Source organism: Tasmannia lanceolata, unplaced genomic scaffold, assembly GCF_043159265.1.
Source record: "Tasmannia lanceolata isolate RefF3 unplaced genomic scaffold, GAP_Taslan_0.1 ptg000002l, whole genome shotgun sequence".
Classification (NCBI taxonomy): Eukaryota; Viridiplantae; Streptophyta; class Magnoliopsida; order Canellales; family Winteraceae; genus Tasmannia; species Tasmannia lanceolata.
Genome location: NW_027518679.1, coordinates 10280108 through 10301123, shown reverse-complemented (window position 1 = coordinate 10301123; position 21016 = coordinate 10280108).

The window sequence follows — 21016 nt, the reverse complement described above, 5'->3', positions numbered from 1 at the left end:
TTAGCACATTAACATAGAGTTGAATGAGCCATTTAAAATAAATTTAAAAGAGTTAGCTTTTGGAATCGAAGACCGATTATCGGGCAGGAATGGTGCATGTGGTGGATAAATCCCCATACCTTCCATTCTTGTAACCAGGTAGCGAGTCTAGATTTCTGGTTAATTTCGGGTCCTAGATCCCACATCTAGGTGGCGACTCTGTCAGTCTCTTTTGTGTGGAATTCGGATTGCCTTAGTGATCCCAAGTTCACATAAAAGATGAATTAAAATTAATAATTAAAATGCACACGCCAATCGCGTGGGTACGAGAGACCAAGAGAGGGCGTGGCGGCTCGCGCCCCACCCGTCTCGCGGGATCGGGTCCCACAGTGTCTCATTTTCTGAGTCCATTTGTGAATGGTCTCATGTCCTCCTTCAGCCCATTTGTGAACGATGCCTCATTTTTCGAGTCCAATTGTGATTGGTCTTGTGTTCTCCATTAGCCCGTTTGTGAACGGTGTCTCCTTTTCCGAGAACATTTGTGAATGGTATCATGTTCTCGTTGAGCCCGTTTGTGAACGGTGCCTCATTTTCCGAGTCCATTTGTGAGTGGTCTCTTATGCACTTTGAGCCCGTTTATGAACGGTGTCTCATTTTTCGAGATCATAAGTGAATGGCCTAAGATCCTCTTTGAGCCCGTTTGTGAACGGTATCATATTTTCTGAATCCATTTCTGAATGGTCTCATGTTCCCCTTGACCCCGTTTGTGAACGATGTCTCATTTTCTGAGTGCATTTGTGAATGGTCACATGTCCTCCTTGAACCCGTTTGTAAACGGCGCCTGATTTCCCGAGTCCGTTTGTGAATGGTCTCGGGTTCTCCTTGAGCCCGTTTGGGAACGGTGTCCAATTTTCTGAGTTCATCTGTCAATGGTCTCGTGTTCTCCTTAAACCCGTTTGTGAATGGTGTCTCATTTTCGGAGTCCAATTGTGAATGGTCTCATGTCCTCCTTGAGCCCATTTGTGAACGGTGCCTCCTTTCCCGAGTCCATTTGTGAATGCTCTCGTGTTCTCCTTGAGCTCGTTTGTGAACGGTGTCTCATTTTCTGAGTCCATCTGTGAATGGTCTCATGTCCTCATTGAGCCCGTTTGTGAACGGAGCCTCCTTTCCCGACTCGATTTGTGAATGGTCCCGTGTTCTCGTTGAGCTCGTTTGTGAACGGTGTCTCATTTTGGGAGTCCATTTGTGAATGGTCTCGTGTTCTCCTTGAGCCCGTTTGTGAACGGTGTCTCATTTTTCGAGTCCATTTCTGAACAGCCTAATACCCTCTTTGAGCCCGTTTAAGAACGTTATCTCATTTTCTGAATCCATTTCTAAAGGGTCTCATGTTCTCCTTGAGCCCGTTTGTGAACGGTGTCTCATTTTTCGAGTCTATTTGTGAATGGTCTCTTATCCTCTTTAAGCCCGTTTGTTAAAACAGTGTCTGATTTTCCAAGTCCATTTGTAAAAGGTGTCTCATTTTTGGAGTTCATTTGTGAATGCTCTCGGGTTCTCCTTTAGCCCGTTTGTGAACGGTGTCTCATTTTCTGAGTCCACTTGTCAGTGGTCGCGTGTTCTCTTTGAGCCTGTTTGTGAACGGTGCCTCCTTTCCCGAGTCCATTTGCGAATAGTCTCGGGTTCTGCTTGAGCTCGTTTGAGAACGGTGTCGCATTTTCTGAGTCCATTTGTGAATGGTCTCATGTCCTCCTTGAGGCCGTTTGTGAACGGTGCCTCATTTTCAGAGTCCATTTGTGAATGGTCTCGTGTTCTCAATGAGCCCGTTTGTGAACGGTGTCTCATTTTTCGAGCCCGTTTGTGAATGGTGCCTCATTTCCCAAGTCCATTTGTGAATGGTCTCGTGTTCTCTTTCAGCCCGTTTGTGAACGGTGTCTCATTTTTCGAGTCCGTTTGGGAATGGCCTAAAACCCTCTTTGAGCCCGTTTGAGTACGGTATCTCATTTTCTGAATCAATTTCTGAATGGTCTCATGTTCTCCTTGAGCCCGTTTGTGAACGGTGTTTCATTTTTCGAGGCCATTTGTGAATGGTCTCTTATCCTCTTTAAGCCCGTTTGTTAAAACGGTATCTGATTTTCCGACTCCACTCGTGAATGGTCTCTTATCCTCTTTGAGCCCGTCTTTGAACGGTATCTCATTTTCTGAGTCCATTTGTGAATGGTCTCGTGTTTTCCTTGAGCCTGTTTGTTAACGGTATCTCATTTTCTGAGTCCATTTGTAAATGGTCTCACGTCCTCCTTCAGCCCGTTTGTGAACGGTGCCTCATTTTTCGAGTCCAACTGTGATTGGTCTGGTGTTCTCCCTGAGCCCATTTGTGAACGGTGTCTCATTTTCCGAGTCCATTTGTGAATGTTATCATGTCCTCCTACAGCCCATGTGTGAACGGTGCCTCATTTTCCGAGTCCATTTCTGAATGGTCTCTTATCCTCTTTGACCCCGTCTGTGAACGGTATTTTATTTTCTGAGTCCATTTGTGAATGGTCTCGTGTTCTCCTTGAGCCCGTTTGTGAACGGTGTTTCATTTTCTGAGTCCATTTGTGAATGGTCTCATGTCCTCCTTCAGCCTGTTTGTGAACGGTGCCTCATTTTTCGAGTCCAATTGGGATTGGTCTCGTGTTCTCCATGAGCCCGTTTGTGTACGGTGTCTCCTTTTCCGAGTCCATTTGTGAATGGTATCATGTCTTCCTTGAGCCCGTTTGTGAACGGTGCCTCATTTTTTGAGTCCATTTGTGAATGGTCTCCTATCCACTTTGAGCCCGTTTGTGAACGGTGTCTCATTTTTTGAGATCATAAGTGAATGGCCTAATATCCTCTTTGACCCCGTTTGTGAACGGTATCATATTTTCCGAATCCATTTCTGAATGGTCTCATGTTCTCCTTGAGCCCGTTTGTGAACGGTGTCTCATTTTCTGAGTTCATTTGTGAATGGTCACCTATTCTCTTTGAGCCCGTTGGTGAATGGTGTCTCATTTTCTGAGTCCATTTGTGAGTGGTCATATGTCCTCCTTGTGCACGTTTGTGAACGGTGCCTCATTTCCCGAGTCCATTTCTGAATGGTCTCGTGTTCTCCTCGAGCCCGTTTGTGAACGGTGTCTCATTTTCTGAGTCCATTTGTGAATGGCCTCATGTTCTCCTTAAGCCCATTTGTGAACCTTGTCTCATTTTCTGAGTTCATTTGTGAATGGTCTCATGTCCTCCTTGAGCCCGTTTGTTAATGGTGCCTCATTTTTCGAGTCCATTTGTGAATGGTCTCGTGTTCTCCATGAGCCCCTTTGTGAACGGTGTCTCATTTTCTGAGTCCATTTGTGAATGGTCTCATGTCCTCCTTGAGCCCATTTGTAAACGGCGCCTGATTTCCCGAGTCCATTTGTGAATGTTCTCGTGTTCTCCTCGAGCCCGTTTGTGAACGGTGTCTAATTTTCTGAATTCATTTGTGAGTGGTCTCATGTCCTCCTTCAGCCCGTTTGTGAATGTTGCCTCATTTTCTGAGTCCATTTGTGAATGGTCTCGTGTTCTCCATGAGCCCGTTTGTGAACGGTGTCTCATTTTTCGAGTCCATTTCTGAATGGCCTCATATCCTCTTTCAGCCCGTTAGTGAACGGTATCTCATTTTCTGAGTCCATTGGTCAATGGTCTCATGTTCTCTTTCGGCTCGTTTGTGAACGGTGTCTCATTTTTTGAGTACATTTGTGAAAGTTATCATGTCCGCCTTGAGCCCGTTTGTGAACAGTGTCTCATTTTTTAAGTCCATTTGTGAGTGGTCTCTTATCCTCTATGAGCCCGTTTCTGAACGGTGTCTCATTTTTCGAGTCCATAAGTGAATGGCCTAATATCCTCTTTGAACCCGTTTGTGAACGGTATCCCATTTTCTGAATCCATTTCTGAATGGTATCCTGTTCTCCTTGAGCCCGTTTGTGAACGGTGTATCATTTTCTGAGTTCATTTGTGAATGGTCATATATCCTCCTTGAGCCCGTTTGTGCACGGTGTCTCATTTTCTGAGTCCATTTGTGGGTGGTCACATGTCTTCCTTGCCCCCGTTTGTGAACGGTGCCTCCTTTCCCGAGTCGATTTGTGAATGGGCACGTGTTCTTCTTGAGCCCGTTTGTGAACGTTGTCTCATTTTTCGAGCCCATTTGTGATTGGTCTTATGTCCTCATTGAGTCCGTTAGTGAACGGTGCCTCATTTCCCGAGTCCATTTGTGAATGGTCTCGTCTTCTTCTTGAGCTCGTTTGTGAACGATGTCTCATTTTTCGAGTCCATTTGTGAATGTCCTAAAACCCTCTTTGAGCCCGTTTGAGAACGGTATCTCATTTTCTGACTCCATTTCTGAATGGTCTCATGTTCTCCATGAGCCCGTTTGTGAACGGTGTCTCATTTTCCGAGTCCATTTGTGAAGGGTCTCTTATCCTCTTTAAGCCCGTTTGTTAAAACGGTGTCTGATTTTCCGAGTCCATTCGTGAATGATCTCTTATCCTCTTTGAGCCCGTCTGTGAACGGTATCTCATTTTCTGAGTCCATTTGTGAATGGTCTCGTGTTCTGCTTGAGCCCGTTTGTGACCGCTGTCTCATTTTCTGAGTCCTTTTGTGAATGGTCGCATGTCCTCCTTCAGCCCGTTTGTGAACGGAAGCTCATTTTTCAAGTCCAATTGTGATCGGTCTCGTGTTTTCCATGAGCCCGATTGTGAACGGTGTCTCCTTTTCCGAGTCCATTTGTGAATGGTATAATGTCCTCCTTATGCCCGTTTGTGAACGGTGCCTCATTTTCCGAGTCCATTTGTGAATGGTCTCGTGTTCTCCTTGAGTCCATTTGTGAATGGTCTCTTATCCTCTTTAAGCCCGTTTGTTAAAACGGTGTCTGATTTTTCGAGTCCATTCGTGAATGGTCTCTTATCCTCTTTGAGCCCGTCTGTGAACGGTATCTCATTTTCTGAGTCCATTTGTGAATGGTCTCGGGTTCTCCTGGAGCCCGTTTGTGAACGGTGTCTCATTTTCTGAGTCCATTTGTGAATGGTCGCATGTCTTCCTTCAGCTCGTTTGTGAACGGTGCCTCATTTTTCGAGTCCAATTGTGATTGGTCTCGGGTTCTCCATGAGCCCGTTTGTGAACAGGTTCTCCTTTTCCGAGTCCATTTGTGGATGGTATCATGTCCTCCTTGAGCCCGTTTGTGAACGGTGCCTCATTTTCCGAGTCCATTTGTGAATAGTCTTTTATGCACTTTGAGCCCGTTTGTGAACGGTGTCTCATTTTTCGAGATCATAAGTGAATGGCCTAATATCCTCTTTGAGCCCGTTTGTGAACGGTATCATATTTTCTGAATCCATTTCTGAATGGTCTCATGTTCTCCTTGAGCCCGTTTGTGAACGGTGTCTCATTTTCTGAGTCCATTTGTGAATGGTGTCATGTCCTCCTTGAGCCCGTTTGTAAACGGTGCCTCATTTCCCGAGTCCATTTGTGAATGTTCTCGTGTTCTCCTCGAGCCCGTTTGTGAACGGTGTCTCATTTTCTGAGTCCATTTGTGAATGGCCTCATGTTCTCCTTAAGCCCATTTGTGAACCTTGTCTCATTTTCTGAGTTCATTTGTGAATGGTCTCATGTCCTCCTTGAGCCCGTTTGTTAATGGTGCCTCATTTTCCGAGTCCATTTGTGAATGGTCTCGTGTTCTCCATTAGCCCCTTTGTGAACGGTGTCTCATTTTCTGAGTCCATTTGTGAATGGTCTCATGTCCTCCTTGAGCCCATTTGTAAACGGCGCCTGATTTCCCGAGTCCATTTGTGAATGTTCTCGTGTTCTCCTCGAGCCCGTTTGTGAACGGTGTCTCATTTTCTGAGTTCATTTGTGAGTGGTCTCATGTCCTCCTTCAGCCCGTTTGTGAATGTTGCCTCATTTTCTGAGTCCATTTGTGAATGGTCTCGTGTTCTCCATGAGCCCGTTTGTGAACGGTGTCTCATTTTTCGAGTCCATTTCTGAATGGCCTCATATCCTCTTTCAGCCCGTTAGTGAACGGTATCTCTTTTTCTGAGTCCATTGGTCAATGGTCTCATGTTCTCTTTCGGCTCGTTTGTGAACGGTGTCTCATTTTTTGAGTATATTTGTGAAAGTTATCATGTCCGCCTTGAGCCCGTTTGTGAACAGTGTCTCATTTTTTAAGTCCATTTGTGAGTGGTCTCTTATCCTCTATGAGCCCGTTTCTGAACGGTGTCTCATTTTTCGAGTCCATAAGTGAATGGCCTAATATCCTCTTTGAGCCCGTTTGTGAACGGTATCCCATTTTCTGAATCCATTTCTGAATGGTATCCTGTTCTCCTTGAGCCCGTTTGTGAACGGTGTCTCATTTTCTGAGTTCATTTGTGAATGGTCATATATCCTCCTTGAGCCCGTTTGTGCACGGTGTCTCATTTTCTGAGTCCATTTGTGGGTGGTCACATGTCTTCCTTTCCCCCGTTTGTGAACGGTGCCTCCTTTCCCGAGTCGATTTGTGAATGGGCCCGTGTTCTTCTTGAGCCCGTTTGTGAACGTTGTCTCATTTTTCGAGCCCATTTGTGATTGGTCTTATGTCCTCATTGAGTCCGTTAGTGAACGGTGCCTCATTTCCCGAGTCCATTTGTGAATGGTCTCGTCTTCTTCTTGAGCTCGTTTGTGAACGATGTCTCATTTTTCGAGTCCATTTGTGAATGTCCTAAAACCCTCTTTGAGCCCGTTTGAGAACGGTATCTCATTTTCTGACTCCATTTCTGAATGGTCTCATGTTCTCCATGAGCCCGTTTGTGAACGGTGTCTCATTTTCCGAGTCCATTTGTGAAGGGTCTCTTATCCTCTTTAAGCCCGTTTGTTAAAACGGTGTCTGATTTTCCGAGTCCATTCGTGAATGATCTCTTATCCTCTTTGAGCCCGTCTGTGAACGGTATCTCATTTTCTGAGTGCATTTGTGAATGGTCTCGTGTTCTGCTTGAGCCAGTTTGTGACCGCTGTCTCATTTTCTGAGTCCTTTTGTGAATGGTCGCATGTCCTCCTTCAGCCCGTTTGTGAACGGAAGCTCATTTTTCGAGTCCAATTGTGATCGGTCTCGTGTTCTCCATGAGCCCGGTTGTGAACGGTGTCTCCTTTTCCGAGTCCATTTTTGAATGGTATAATGTCCTCCTTAAGCCCGTTTGTGAACGGTGCCTCATTTTCCGAGTCCATTTGTGAATGGTCTCGTGTTCTCCTTGAGTCCATTTGTGAATGGTCTCTTATCCTCTTTAAGCCCGTTTGTTAAAACGGTGTCTGATTTTTCGAGTCCATTCGTGAATGGTCTCTTATCCTCTTTGAGCCCGTCTGTGAACGGTATCTCATTTTCTGAGTCCATTTGTGAATGGTCTCGGGTTCTCCTGGAGCCCGTTTGTGAACGGTGTCTCATTTTCTGAGTCCATTTGTGAATGGTCGCATGTCTTCCTTCAGCCCGTTTGTGAACGGTGCCTCATTTTTCGAGTCCAATTGTGATTGGTCTCGGGTTCTCCATGAGCCCGTTTGTGAACGGGTTCTCCTTTTCCGAGTCCATTTGTGGATGGTATCATGTCCTCCTTGAGCCCGTTTGTGAACGGTGCCTCATTTTCCGAGTCCATTTGTGAATAGTCTCTTATGCACTTTGAGCCCGTTTGTGAACGGTGTCTCATTTTTCGAGATCATAAGTGAATGGCCTAATATCCTCTTTGAGCCCGTTTGTGAACGGTATCATATTTTCTGAATCCATTTCTGAATGGTCTCATGTTCTCCTTGAGCCCGTTTGTGAACGGTGTCTCATTTTCTGAGTCCATTTGTGAATGGTGTCATGTCCTCCTTGAGCCCGTTTGTAAACGGTGCCTCATTTCCCGAGTCCATTTGTGAATGTTCTCGTGTTCTCCTCGAGCCTGGTTTTGAACGGTGTCTCATTTTCTCATCCATTTGTGAATGGCCTCATGTTCTCCTTAAGCCCGTTTGTGAACGTTGTCTCCTTTTCTGAGTTCATTTGTGAATGGTCTCATGTCCTCCTTGAGCCCGTTTGTGAATGGTGCCTCATTTTCCGAGTCCATTTGTGAATGGTCTCTTGTTCTCCATGAGCCCGTTTGTGAACGGTGTCTCATTTTCTGAGTCCATTTGTGAATGGTCTCATGTCCTCCTTGAGCCCGTTTGTAAACGGCGCCTGATTTCCCGAGTCCATTAGTGAATGTTCTCGTGTTCACCTCGAGCCCGTTTGTGAACGGTGTCTCATTTTTTGAGTTCATTTGTGAGTGGTCTCATGTCCTCCTTGAGCCGTTTTGTGAATGGTGCCTCATTTTCTGAGTCCATTTGTGAATGGTCTCGTGTTCTCCTTAAGCCAGTTTGTGAACGTTGTCTCATTTTCTGAGTTCATTTGTGAATGGTCTCATGTCCTCCTTGAGCCGTTTTGTGAATGGTGCCTCATTTTCCGAGTCCATTTGTGAATGGTCTCGTGTTCTCCATGAGGCCGTTTGTGAACGGTGTCTCATTTTCTGAGTCTATTTGTGAATGGTTTCATGTCTTCCTTGAGACCCGATTGTAAACGGCGCCTGATTTCCCGAGTCCATTTGTGAATGTTCCTGTGTTCTCCTCGAGCCCGTTTGTGAACGGTGTCTCATTTTCTGAGTTCATTTGTGAGTGGTCTCATGTCCTCCTTGAGCCCGTTTGTGAATCGTGCCTGATTTTTCGAGTCCATTCGTGAATGGTCTCGTGGTCTCCATCAGCCCGTTTGTGAACGGTGTCTCATTTTTCGAGTCTATTTTTGAATGGCCTAATATCCTCTTTCGGCCCGTTTGTGAACGGTATCTCATTTTTTGAGTCCATTTGTGAATGGTCTCATGTTTTTCTTCGGCTCGTTTGTGAACGGTATCTCATTTTCGAGTTCATTTGTGAAAGTTATCATGTCCTCCTTGAGCCCGTTTGTGAACGGTGTCTCATTTTTTGAGTCCATTTGTGAATGGTCTCTTATCGTCTATGAGCCCGTTTGTGAACGGTGTCTCAATTTTCGAGTTCATAAGTGAATGGCCTAATATCCTCTTTTAGCCCGTTTGTGAACGGTATCCCATTTTCTGAATCCATTTCTGAATGGTATCATGTTCTCCTTGAGCCCGTTTGTGAATGATGTCTCATTTTCTGAGTTCATTTGTGAATGGTCACATATTCTCCTTGAGCCCGTTTGTGATCGGTGTCTCATTTTCTGAGTCCATTTGTGAATGGTCACATGTCCTCCTTGCGCCCGTTTGTGAACGGGGCCTCATTTCCCGAGTCCATTTGTGAATGGTCTCGTGTTCTCCTTGAGCTCGTTTATGAACGGTGTCTCATTTTCTGAGTCTATCTGTGAATGGTCTCATGTCCTCCTTGAGCCCGTTTGTGAACGGTGCCTCCTTTCCCGAGTCGATTTGTGAATGGTCCTGTGTTCTCCTTGAGCCTGTTTGTGAATGGTGTGTCATTTTTCGAGCCCATTTGTGAATGGTCTCATGTCCTCCTCGAGCCCGTTAGTGAACGGTGCCTCATTTTCCGAGTCCATTTGTGACTGGTCTCGTGTTCTCCTTGAGCCCGTTTGTGAACAGTGTCTCATTTTTCGAGTCCATTTGTGAATGGCCTAAAACCCTCTTTGAGCCCGTTTGAGAACGGTTTCTCATTTTCTGCATCCATTTCTGACTGGTCTCATGCTCTCCTTGAGCCCGTTTGTGAACGGTGTCTAATTTTCTGAGTCCATTTGTGAATGGTCTCTTATCCTCTTTAAGCCGTTTGTTAAAACGGTGTCTGATTTTTTTAGTCCATTCGTGAATGGTCTCTTATCCTCTTTGCGCCCGTTTGTGAATGGTGTCTCATTTTTCGAGTCCATTTGTGAATGGGCTCATATCCCTTTTGAGCCCGTTAGTGAATGGTATCTCCTTTTCTGAGTCCATTTGTGAATGGTCTCATGTTCTCCTTGAGCCCGTTTGTGAACGGTGCCTCATTTCCCGAGTCCATTTGTGAATGGTCTCGTGTTCTCCTTAAGCCCGTTTGTGAACGGTGTGTCATTTTACGAGTCCATTTGTGAATGGTCTCTTATCCTCTTTGAGCCCGTTTGTGAACGGTGTCTCATTTTCCGAGTCCATTTATGAATGGTCTCTTATCGTCGTTGAGCCCGTTTGTGAATGTTGTCTCATTTTTGGAGTCCATTTGTGCATGGCCTCATATCCTCTTTGAGCCCGTTTGTGACCGGTATCACATTTTCTGTGTTCATTTGTGAATGGTCTCATGTTCTCCTTGAGCCCGTTTGGGAATGGTGTCTTATTTCCCGAGTCCATTAGTGAATGTCTCCTATCCTCTTTAAGCTCATTTGTGAATGGTGTCTCATTTTTTGAGTCCATTTATGAATGTTCTCGTGGTCTCCTTGAGCCCCTTTATGAACGGTGTCTCATTTTTCAAGTCCATTTGTGAATGGCCTCATATCCACTTTGAGCTCGTTAGTCAACGGTGTCTAATTTTCTGACTCCATTTGTGAATGGTCTCTTGTTCTCCTAGAGCCAGTTTGTGAACGGTGCCTAATTTCCCGAGTCCATTTGTGAAATGGTCTCGTGTTCTCCATGACCTCGTTTGTGAACGGTTTCTCATTTTCCGAGTCCATTTGTGATTGGTCTCATGTCCCCCTTGAGCCCGTTTGTAAACGGCGCCTCATTTACTGAGTCCATTTGTGAAATGTCTCGTGTTCTCCTTGAGTCCGTTTGTCAACGGTGTCTCATTTTTCGATTCCGTTTGTAAATGGTCACTTATCCTTTTTGAGCCCGTTTGTGAACGGTGTCTCATTTTCCGAGTCCATTTGTGAATGGTCTCGTGTTTTCCATGAGCCCGTTTGTGAACGATGTCTCATTTTTCGAGTCCATTTGTGAATGGTCTCATATCCTACTTGAGCCCGTTTATGAATGGTCTCGTGTTCTCCATGGGCCTGTTTGTGCACGGTTTCACATTTTTTGAGTCCATTTGTGAATGGTCTCATGTCCTCTTTGAGGCCGTTTGTGAATGGTGCCTCATTTCCCGAGTACATTTGTGAATGGTCTCGTTGTGAATGGCCTCATATCCTCTTTGAGCCCGTTTGTGAATGGTATCTCATTTTCTGAGTCCATTTGGGAATGGTCTCATGTTCTCCTTGAGCCCGTTGGTGAATGGTGTCATATTTCCTGACTCCATTTGTGAATGGTCTCATATGCTCTTTAAGCCCGTTTGTGAACGGTGTCTCATTTTTTGAGTCCATTTGTGAATGGTCTCGTGTTCTCCTTGAGCCCGTTTGGGAACGTTATCTCATTTTTCGAGTCCATTTGTGAATGGTCTCATCTCCTCCTTGAGCTCGTTTGTGAACAGTGCCTAATTTCCCGAGTCCATTTGTGAATGGTCTCGTGTTCTCCATGGGCCCGTTTGTGAACGGTTTCTAATTTTCCGAGTCCATTTGTGAATGGTCTCATGTCCTCCTTGAGGCCATTTGTTCAAGGTGCCTCATTTTTCGAGTCCATTTGTCAATGGTCTCATGTCCTCCTTGAGCCCGTTTGTAAACGGTGCCTCATTTCCCGAGTTCATTTGTAAATGGTCTCCTGTTCTCCTTGAGCCTGTTTGTGAACGGTGTCTCATTTTTCTTGTCCATTTGTGAATGGTAACTTATCCTTTTTGAGCCCGTTTGGGAACGGTGTCTCATTTTTCGATTCCATTTGTGAATGGCCTCATATCCTCTTCGAGCCTGTTTGTGAACGGTAACTCATTTTCTGAGTCCATTTGTGAATCTTCTCATGTTCTCCTTGAGCCCGTTTCGGAAATGTGTCTTCTTTTCGGAGTCCATTTGTAAATGGTCTCGTGTTCTCCTTGAGCCCGTTTGTGAACGATGTCTCATTTTCCGAGTCCATTTGTGAATGGTCTCTTATCCTCTTTGAGCCCGTTAGTGAACGATGTCTCGTTTTTCGAGTCCACTTGTGAATGGTCTCATGTACTCCTTGAGCCCGTTTGTGAACGGTGTGTCATTTCCCGAGTCCATTTGTGAATAGTCTCTCATCCTCTTTAAGCCCGTTTGTGAACGGTGTCTCATTTTTCGACTTCATTTGTGAATGGTCTCTTACCCTCTTTGAGCCCGTTTGTGAACGGTGTCTAATTTTCTGACTCCATTTGTGAATGGTCTCTTGTTCTCCTTGAGCCCGTTTGTGAACGGTGCCTCATTTCCTGAGTCCATTTGTGAAATGGTCTAGAGTTCTCCATGAGCCCGTTGGTGAACGGTTTCTCAATTTTCAAGTCCAATTGTGAATGGTCTCATGTCCTCCTTCAGCCCGTTTGTAAAGGGTGCCTCATTTCCTGAGTCCATTTGTGAATTGTCTCATGTTCTCCTTCAGTCCGTTTGTTAAAGGTGTCTCATTTTCCGAGTCCATTTCTGAATTGTCACTTATCCTTTTTGAGCCAGTTTGTGAACGGTGTCTCATTTTTCGATTCCATTTGTGAATGGCCTCATATCCTCTTTGAGCCCATTTGTGAACGGTATCTCATTTTCTGAGTCCATTTGTGAATCATCTCATGTTCTCCTTGAACCCGTTTCTGAACGGTGTCTCATTTTCGGAGTCCATTTGTGAATGGACTCTTATGCTCGTTGAGCTCGTTTGTGCATGGTGTCTCATTTTTCGAGTCCATTTGTGAATGGCCTCATATCATCTTTGAGCCCGTTTTTGAACGGTATCTCTTTTTCTGAGTCCATTTATGAATGGTCTCATGTCCTCCTTGAGCCCGTTTGTGAACGGTGCCTCATTTCCCGCGTCCATTTGTGAATGGTCTCGTGTTCTCCTTCAGCCCGTTTGTGAACGGTGTGTCATTTTCCGAGTTCATTTTTGAATGGTCTCTTATCCTCTTTGAGCTCGTTTCTGAACGGTGTCTCATTTTTCGAGTCCATTTATGAATGGACTCTTATCCTCAATGCGCCGGTTTGTGAACGGTGTCACATTTTTCTAGTCCATTTGTGAATGGCCTTATATCCTCTTTGATCCCGTTTGTGAATGGTATCTCATTATCTGTGTCCATTTGTGAATGGTCACTTATCCTTTTTGAGCCCGTTTGTGAACAGTGTCTCATTTTTCGAGTCCATTTATGAATGGTCTCATGTCCACCTTGAGCCCGTTTGTGAACGGTGCCTAATTTCCCTAGTCCATTTCTGAATGGTCTCGTGTTCTCCTTGAGCCCGTTTGTGAATAGTGTCTCATTTTCTTAGTCCATTTGTGAATGGTCTCATATCCTCCTTGAGCCCGTTTGTGAACGGTGCCTAATTTCCCGAGTCCATTTGTGAATGGTCTCGTGTTCTCCATGGGCCCGTTTGTGAACGGTTTCTCATTTTTCTTGTCCATTTGTGAATGGTCACATATCCTTTTTGAGCCCGTTTGAGAACGGTGTCTCTTTTTTCTATTCCATTTGTGAATGGCCTCTTATCCTCTTTGAGCCCGTTTGTGAACGGTGTCTCATTTTCTGAGTCCATTTGTGAAAGGTCTCCTATCCTCTTTGAGCCCGTTTGTGAATGGTATCTCATTTTCTAAATCCATTTGTGAATGGTGTCATGTCCTCCTTGAGCCCGTTTGTGAATGGTGTCTCATTTTCTGAGCCAATTTGTGAATGGTCTCCTATCCTCTTTGAGCCCGTTTGTGAACTGTGTCTCATTTTTCGAGTCCATTTCTGAATGGCCTCATATCCTCTTTGAGCGCGTTTGTGAACTCTATCTTTTTTTTTGAGTCCATTTGTGGATGGTCTCATGTTCTCCTTGAGCCCGTTTGTGAACGGTGTCTCATTTTCTGAGTCCATTTGTCAATAGTCGCGTGTTCTCCTTTAGCCCGTTTGTGAACGGTGTCTCATTTTCTGAGTCCATCTGTGTATGGTTACATGGCCTCGTTGAGCCCGTTTCTGAACGGTGCCTCATTTCCCGAGTCCATTTGTGAATGGTTTCATGTCCTCCTTGATCCCGTTTGTGAACGGTGCCTCATTTCCCGAGTCCATTTGGGAATGGTCTCTTGTTCTCCTTGAGCCCGTTTGTGAAGGGTGTGTTATTTTCCGAGTCCATTTGGGTATGGTCTCTTATCCTCTTTCAGCCCGTTTGTGGACGGTGTCTCGTTTTTCGAGTCCAATTGTGAATGGTCTCATGTTCTCCTTGTGCCAGTTTGTGAACGGTGACTCATTTCCCGAGTCCATTTGTGAATAGTCTCTCATCCTCTTTAAGCCCGTTTGTGAATGGTGTCTCATTTTTCGAGTCCGTTTGTGAATGGTCTCTTATCCTCTTTCAGCGCGTTTGTGAATGGTGTCTAATTCTCTGAGTCCATTTGCGAATGGTCTCGTGTTCTCCTTGAGCCCGTTTGTGAATGGTGCCTCATTTCCCGAGTCCATTTGTGAATAGTCTCGTGTTCTCCATGAGCCCATTTGTTAACGGTTTCTCATTTTCCGAGTCCATTTGTGAATGGTCTCATGTCCTCCTTGAGCCCGTTTATAAATGGTGCCTCATTTCCTGAGTCCATTTGTGAATTCTCTCGTGTTCTCCTTGAGTCCTTTTGTGAAATGTCTAATTTTCCGAGTCCATTTGTGAATGTCACTTATCCTTTTTGAGCCCGTTTGTGACCGGTATCTCATTTTCTGAGTCCATTCGTGAATCTTCTCATGTTCTCCTTGAGCCCGTTTGTGAACGGTGTCTTATTTTCCAAGTCCATTTCTGAATTGTCTCTTATCCTCTTTGAGCCCGTTAGTGAACGGTGTCTCATTTTTCGAGTCCATTTGTGAATGGACCCATATCTTCTTTCTGCCCGTTTGTGATCGGTATCTCATTTTCTGAGTCCATTTGTGAATGGTCTCATGTCCTCCTTGAGCCCGTTTGTGAACGGTGCCTCATTTCCCGACTCCATTTGTGAATGGTCTCGTGTCCTCCTTGAGCCCGTTTGTTATCGGTGTGTCATTTTCCGAGTCCATTTATGAATGGTCTCTTATCCACTTTGCGCCCGTTTGTGAATGGTGTCTCATTTTTTGAGTCCATTTGTGAATGACCTCATATCCCTTTTGAGCCCGTTAGTGAACGGTATCTCCTTTTCTGAGTCCATTTGTGAATGGTCTCATGTTCTCCTTGAGCCCGTTTGTGAACGGTGCCTCATTTCCCCATTCCATTTGTGAATGGTCTCGTGTTCTCCTTAAGCCCGTTTGTGAACGGTGTGTCATTTTCCGAGTCCATTTGTGAATGGTCTCTTATCCTCTTTTAGCCCGTTTGGGAACGGTGTCTCATTTTCCGAGTCCATTTATGATTGGTCTCTTATCATCGTTGAGCCCGTTTGTGAACGGTGTGTCATTTTCCGAGTCCATTTGTGAATGGTCTCTTATCCTCTTTGTGCCCCTTTGTGAACGGTGTCTCATTTTCTGAGTCCATTTGTGAAAGGTCTCCTATCCTCTTTGAGCCCGTTTGTGAATGGTATCTCATTTTCTAAATCCATTTCTGAATGGTGTCATGTCCTCCTTGAGCCCGTTTGTGAATGGTGTCTCATTTTCCGAGTCAATTTGTGAATGGTCTCCTATCCTCTTTGAGCCCGTTTGTGAACTGTGTCTCATTTTTCGAGTCCATTTCTGAATGGCCTCATATCCTCTTTGAGCGCGTTTGTGAACTGTATCTTATTTTTTGAGTCCATTTGTGAGTGGTCTCATGTTCTCCTTGAGCCCGTTGGTGAACGGTGTCTCATTTTCTGAGTCCATTTGTGAATGGTCGCGTGTTCTCCTTTAGCCCGTTTGTGAACGGTGTCTCATTTTCTGAGTCCATCTGTGTATGGTTACATGGCCTCGTTGAGCCCGTTTCTGAACGGTGCCTCATTTCCCGAGTCCATTTGTGAATGGTTTCATGTCCTCCTTGAGTCCGTTTGTGAACGGTGCCTCATTTCCCGAGTCCATTTGGGAATGGTCTCTTGTTCTCCTTGAGCCCGTTTGTGAACGGTGTGTTATTTTCCGAGTCCATTTGGGAATGGTCTCTTATCCTCTTTCAGCCCGTTTGTGGACGGTGTCTCGTTTTTCGAGTCCAATTGTGAATGGTCTCATGTTCTCCTTGTGCCAGTTTGTGAACGGTGACTCATTTCCCGAGTCCATTTGTGAATAGTCTCTCATCCTCTTTAAGCCCGTTTGTGAATGGTTTCTCATTTTTCGAGTCCGTTTGTGAATGGTCTCTTATCCTCTTTCAGCGCGTTTGTGAATGGTGTCTAATTCTCTGAGTCCATTTGCGAATGGTCTCGTGTTCTCCTTGAGCCCGTTTGTGAATGGTGCCTCATTTCCCGAGTCCATTTGTGAATAGTCTCGTGTTCTCCATGAGCCCATTTGTTAACGGTTTCTCATTTTCCGAGTCCATTTGTGAATGGTCTCATGTCCTCCTTGAGCCCGTTTATAAATGGTGCCTCATTTCCTGAGTCCATTTGTGAATTCTCTCGTGTTCTCCTTGAGTCGTTTTGTGAAATGTCTAATTTTCCGAGTCCATTTGTGAATGTCACTTATCCTTTTTGAGCCCGTTTGTGACCGGTATCTCATTTTCTGAGTCCATTCGTGAATCTTCTCATGTTCTCCTTGAGCCCGTTTGTGAACGGTGTCTTATTTTCCAAGTCCATTTCTGAATTGTCTCTTATCCTCTTTGAGCCCGTTAGTGAACGGTGTCTCATTTTTCGAGTCCATTTGTGAATGGACCCATATCTTCTTTCTGCCCGTTTGTGATCGGTATCTCATTTTCTGAGTCCATTTGTGAATGGTCTCATGTCCTCCTTGAGCCCGTTTGTGAACGGTGCCTCATTTCCCGACTCCATTTGTGAATGGTCTCGTGTCCTCCTTGAGCCCGTTTGTTATCGGTGTGTCATTTTCCGAGTCCATTTATGAATGGTCTCTTATCCACTTTGCGCCCGTTTGTGAATGGTGTCTCATTTTTTGAGTCCATTTGTGAATGACCTCATATCCCTTTTGAGCCCGTTAGTGAACGGTATCTCCTTTTCTGAGTCCATTTGTGAATGGTCTCATGTTCTCCTTGAGCCCGTTTGTGAACGGTGCCTCATTTCCCCATTCCATTTGTGAATGGTCTCGTGTTCTCCTTAAGCCCGTTTGTGAACGGTGTGTCATTTTCCGAGTCCATTTGTGAATGGTCTCTTATCCTCTTTTAGCCCGTTTGGGAACGGTGTCTCATTTTCCGAGTCCATTTATGATTGGTCTCTTATCATCGTTGAGCCCGTTTGTGAACGGTGTGTCATTTTCCGAGTCCATTTGTGAATGGTCTCTTATCCTCTTTGTGCCCCTTTGTGAACGGTGTCTCATTTTCTGAGTCCATTTGTGAAAGGTCTCCTATCCTCTTTGAGCCCGTTTGTGAATGGTATCTCATTTTCTAAATCCATTTCTGAATGGTGTCATGTCCTCCTTGAGCCCGTTTGTGAATGGTGTCTCATTTTCCGAGTCAATTTGTGAATGGTCTCCTATCCTCTTTGAGCCCGTTTGTGAACTGTGTCTCATTTTTCGAGTCCATTTCTGAATGGCCTCATATCCTCTTTGAGCGCGTTTGTGAACTGTATCTTATTTTTTGAGTCCATTTGTGAGTGGTCTCATGTTCTCCTTGAGCCCGTTTGTGAACGGTGTCTCATTTTCTGAGTCCATTTGTGAATGGTCGCGTGTTCTCCTTTAGCCCGTTTGTGAACGGTGTCTCATTTTCTGAGTCCATCTGTGTATGGTTACATGGCCTCGTTGAGCCCGTTTCTGAACGGTGCCTCATTTCCCGAGTCCATTTGTGAATGGTTTCATGTCCTCCTTGAGTCCGTTTGTGAACGGTGCCTCATTTCCCGAGTCCATTTGGGAATGGTCTCTTGTTCTCCTTGAGCCCGTTTGTGAACGGTGTGTTATTTTCCGAGTCCATTTGGGAATGGTCTCTTATCCTCTTTCAGCCCGTTTGTGGACGGTGTCTCGTTTTTCGAGTCCAATTGTGAATGGTCTCATGTTCTCCTTGTGCCAGTTTGTGAACGGTGACTCATTTCCCGAGTCCATTTGTGAATAGTCTCTCATCCTCTTTAAGCCCGTTTGTGAATGGTTTCTCATTTTTCGAGTCCGTTTGTGAATGGTCTCTTATCCTCTTTCAGCGCGTTTGTGAATGGTGTCTAATTCTCTGAGTCCATTTGTGAATGGTCTCATGTTCTCCTTGAGCCCGTTTGTGAATGGTGCCTCATTTCCCGAGTCCATTTGTGAATAGTCTCGTGTTCTCCATGAGCCCATTTGTTAACGGTTTCTCATTTTCCGAGTCCATTTGTGAATGGTCTCATGTCCTCCTTGAGCCCGTTTATAAATGGTGCCTCATTTCCTGAGTCCATTTGTGAATTCTCTCGTGTTCTCCTTGAGTCCGTTTGTGAAATGTCTCATTTTCCGAGTCCATTTGTGAATGTCACTTATCCTTTTTGAGCCCGTTTGTGAACGGTGTCTCAGTTTTCTATTCCATTTGTGAATGGCCTCATATCCTCTTTGAGCGCATTTGTGAACGGAATCTCATTTTCTGAGTCCATTTGTGAATCGTCTCATGTTCTCCTTGAGCCCGTTTGTGAACGATGTCTCATATTCGGAGTCCATTTGTGAATGGTCTCTTATACACTTTGAGCACGTTAGTGAACGGTGTCTTATTTTTTGAGTTCATTTGTGAATGGCCTCATTTCTTCTTTGAGCCCGTTTGTGAATGATATCTCATTTTCTGAGTCCATTTATGAATGGTCTCATGTCCTCCTTGAGCCCGTTTCTGAAAGGTGCCTCATTTCCCGTGTCTATTTGTGAGTGGTCTCGTGTTCTCCTTGTGCCCGTTTGTGAATGGTGTGCCATTTTTTGAGTTCATTTGTCAATGGACTCTTATCCTCTTTGAGCTCGTTTCTGAACGGTGTCTCATTTCCGAGTCCATTATTTGTGAATGGTCTCGTGTTCTCCTTGTGCTCGTTTGTGAACGGTGTCACATTTTTCGAGTCCATTTGTGAATGGTCTCTTACCCTCTTTGAGCCCGTTTATGAACGGTGTCTCATTTTTCGAGTCTATTTATGAATGGCCTCATATCCTCTTTGAGCTCGTTTGTGAACGGTATCTCATTTTCTGAGTCCATTTGTGAATGCTCTCAAGTTCTCCTTCAGCCCGTTTGTGAACGGTGTCTCATTTCCCCAATCCATTTGTGAAAGGTCTCTTATCCCCTTTGATCCCGTTTGTGAACGGTGTCTCATTTTCCGAGTCCATTTGTGAATGGTCTCATGTTCTCCTTGAGCCCGTTTGTGAACGGTGCCTCATTTCCCAAGTCCAGTTGTGAATGGTCTCTTACCCTCTTTGAGCCCGTTTATGAACGGTGTCTCATTTTTCGAGTCTATTTATGAATGGCCTCATATCCTCTTTGAGCTCGTTTGTGAACGGTATCTCATTTTCTGAGTCCATTTGTGAATTCTCTCAAGTTCTCCTTCAGCCCGTTTGTGAACGGTGTCTCATTTCCCCAATCCATTTGTGAAAGATCTCTTATCCCCTTTGAGCCCGTTTGTGAATGATATCTCATTTTCTGAGTCCATTTATGAATGGTCTCATGTCCTCCTTGAGCCCGTTTCTGAAAGGTGCCTCATTTCCCGTGTCTATTTGTGAGTGGTCTCGTGTTCTCCTTGTGCCCGTTTGTGAATGGTGTGCCATTTTTTGAGTTCATTTGTCAATGGACTCTTATCCTCTTTGAGCTCGTTTCTGAACGGTGTCTCATTTCCGAGTCCATTATTTGTGAATGGTCTCGTGTTCTCCTTGTGCTCGTTTGTGAACGGTGTCACATTTTCCGAGTCCATTTGTGAATGGTCTCTTACCCTCTTTGAGCCCGTTTATGAACGGTGTCTCATTTTTCGAGTCTATTTATGAATGGCCTCATATCCTCTTTGAGCTCGTTTGTGAACGGTATCTCATTTTCTGAGTCCATTTGTGAATGCTCTCAAGTTCTCCTTCAGCCCGTTTGTGAACGGTGTCTCATTTCCCCAATCCATTTGTGAAAGGTCTCTTATCCCCTTTGAGCCCGTTTGTGAACGGTGTCTCATTTTCCGAGTCCATTTGTGAATGGTCTCATGTTCTCCTTGAGCCCGTTTGTGAACGGTGCCTCATTTCCCAAGTCCAGTTGTGAATGGTCTCTTACCCTCTTTGAGCCCGTTTATGAACGGTGTCTCATTTTTCGAGTCTATTTATGAATGGCCTCATATCCTCTTTGAGCTCGTTTGTGAACGGTTTCTCATTTTCCAAGTCCAAATGTGAATGGTCTCATGTCCTTGAAATAATCAAGAGGGGGGGTGAATTGAATTTAACTCAATATTAGGCCTTTTGAAAATTATCTATAAACCCTAATTGGAATTTTTCTTCACTTGAATAAATATTTGGTTAGTGCAAATATAATTGAAAGAACAAAGTGAAATGCCAAACCAAAACAATAATGGAAATGCAAGAGTGAGAAATTGACACACCGATATATAGTGGTTCGGCCAACGGCCTACTCCACTCTACTCAAGGTCGCACTTGAGGGATTCCACTATAGGAGACCTCCACGATGCCCGGCTCCGAGGCGGTTACAAATCCAAGGGATATTAAACAAGGATGCCCTTACACCTTTACAAAGACTCTCCTTCTCCGCCGAGTTCTAAGCGGTTGCTCTCTAGGGAATTAAAAAGGGAATGCCCTAGCCACCTACACTAGATTTGAAAGAGAATAGCTTGGCTTCTTCTTGAAAGCTTGATGCTCTTTGTAGACCCTTGATTGCTCTTCAAAGATGGTGATTTGCAAGTGAAAGCACAACTATATCCAAACTCAAAAGATTCACAAGTGAAAGGCAAGTTTGGGATGAAAAACAAAAACTCAAGCTAAAATGGATTGCAAATGTTTTTGATGCTTAAGGATGTTTTTCAAAGATCAAGAGAGAGTGAAAAACTTCTCTACATGTTGTATATATAACCACACCAAAGAATATGACCGTTTGGGGGTGGAA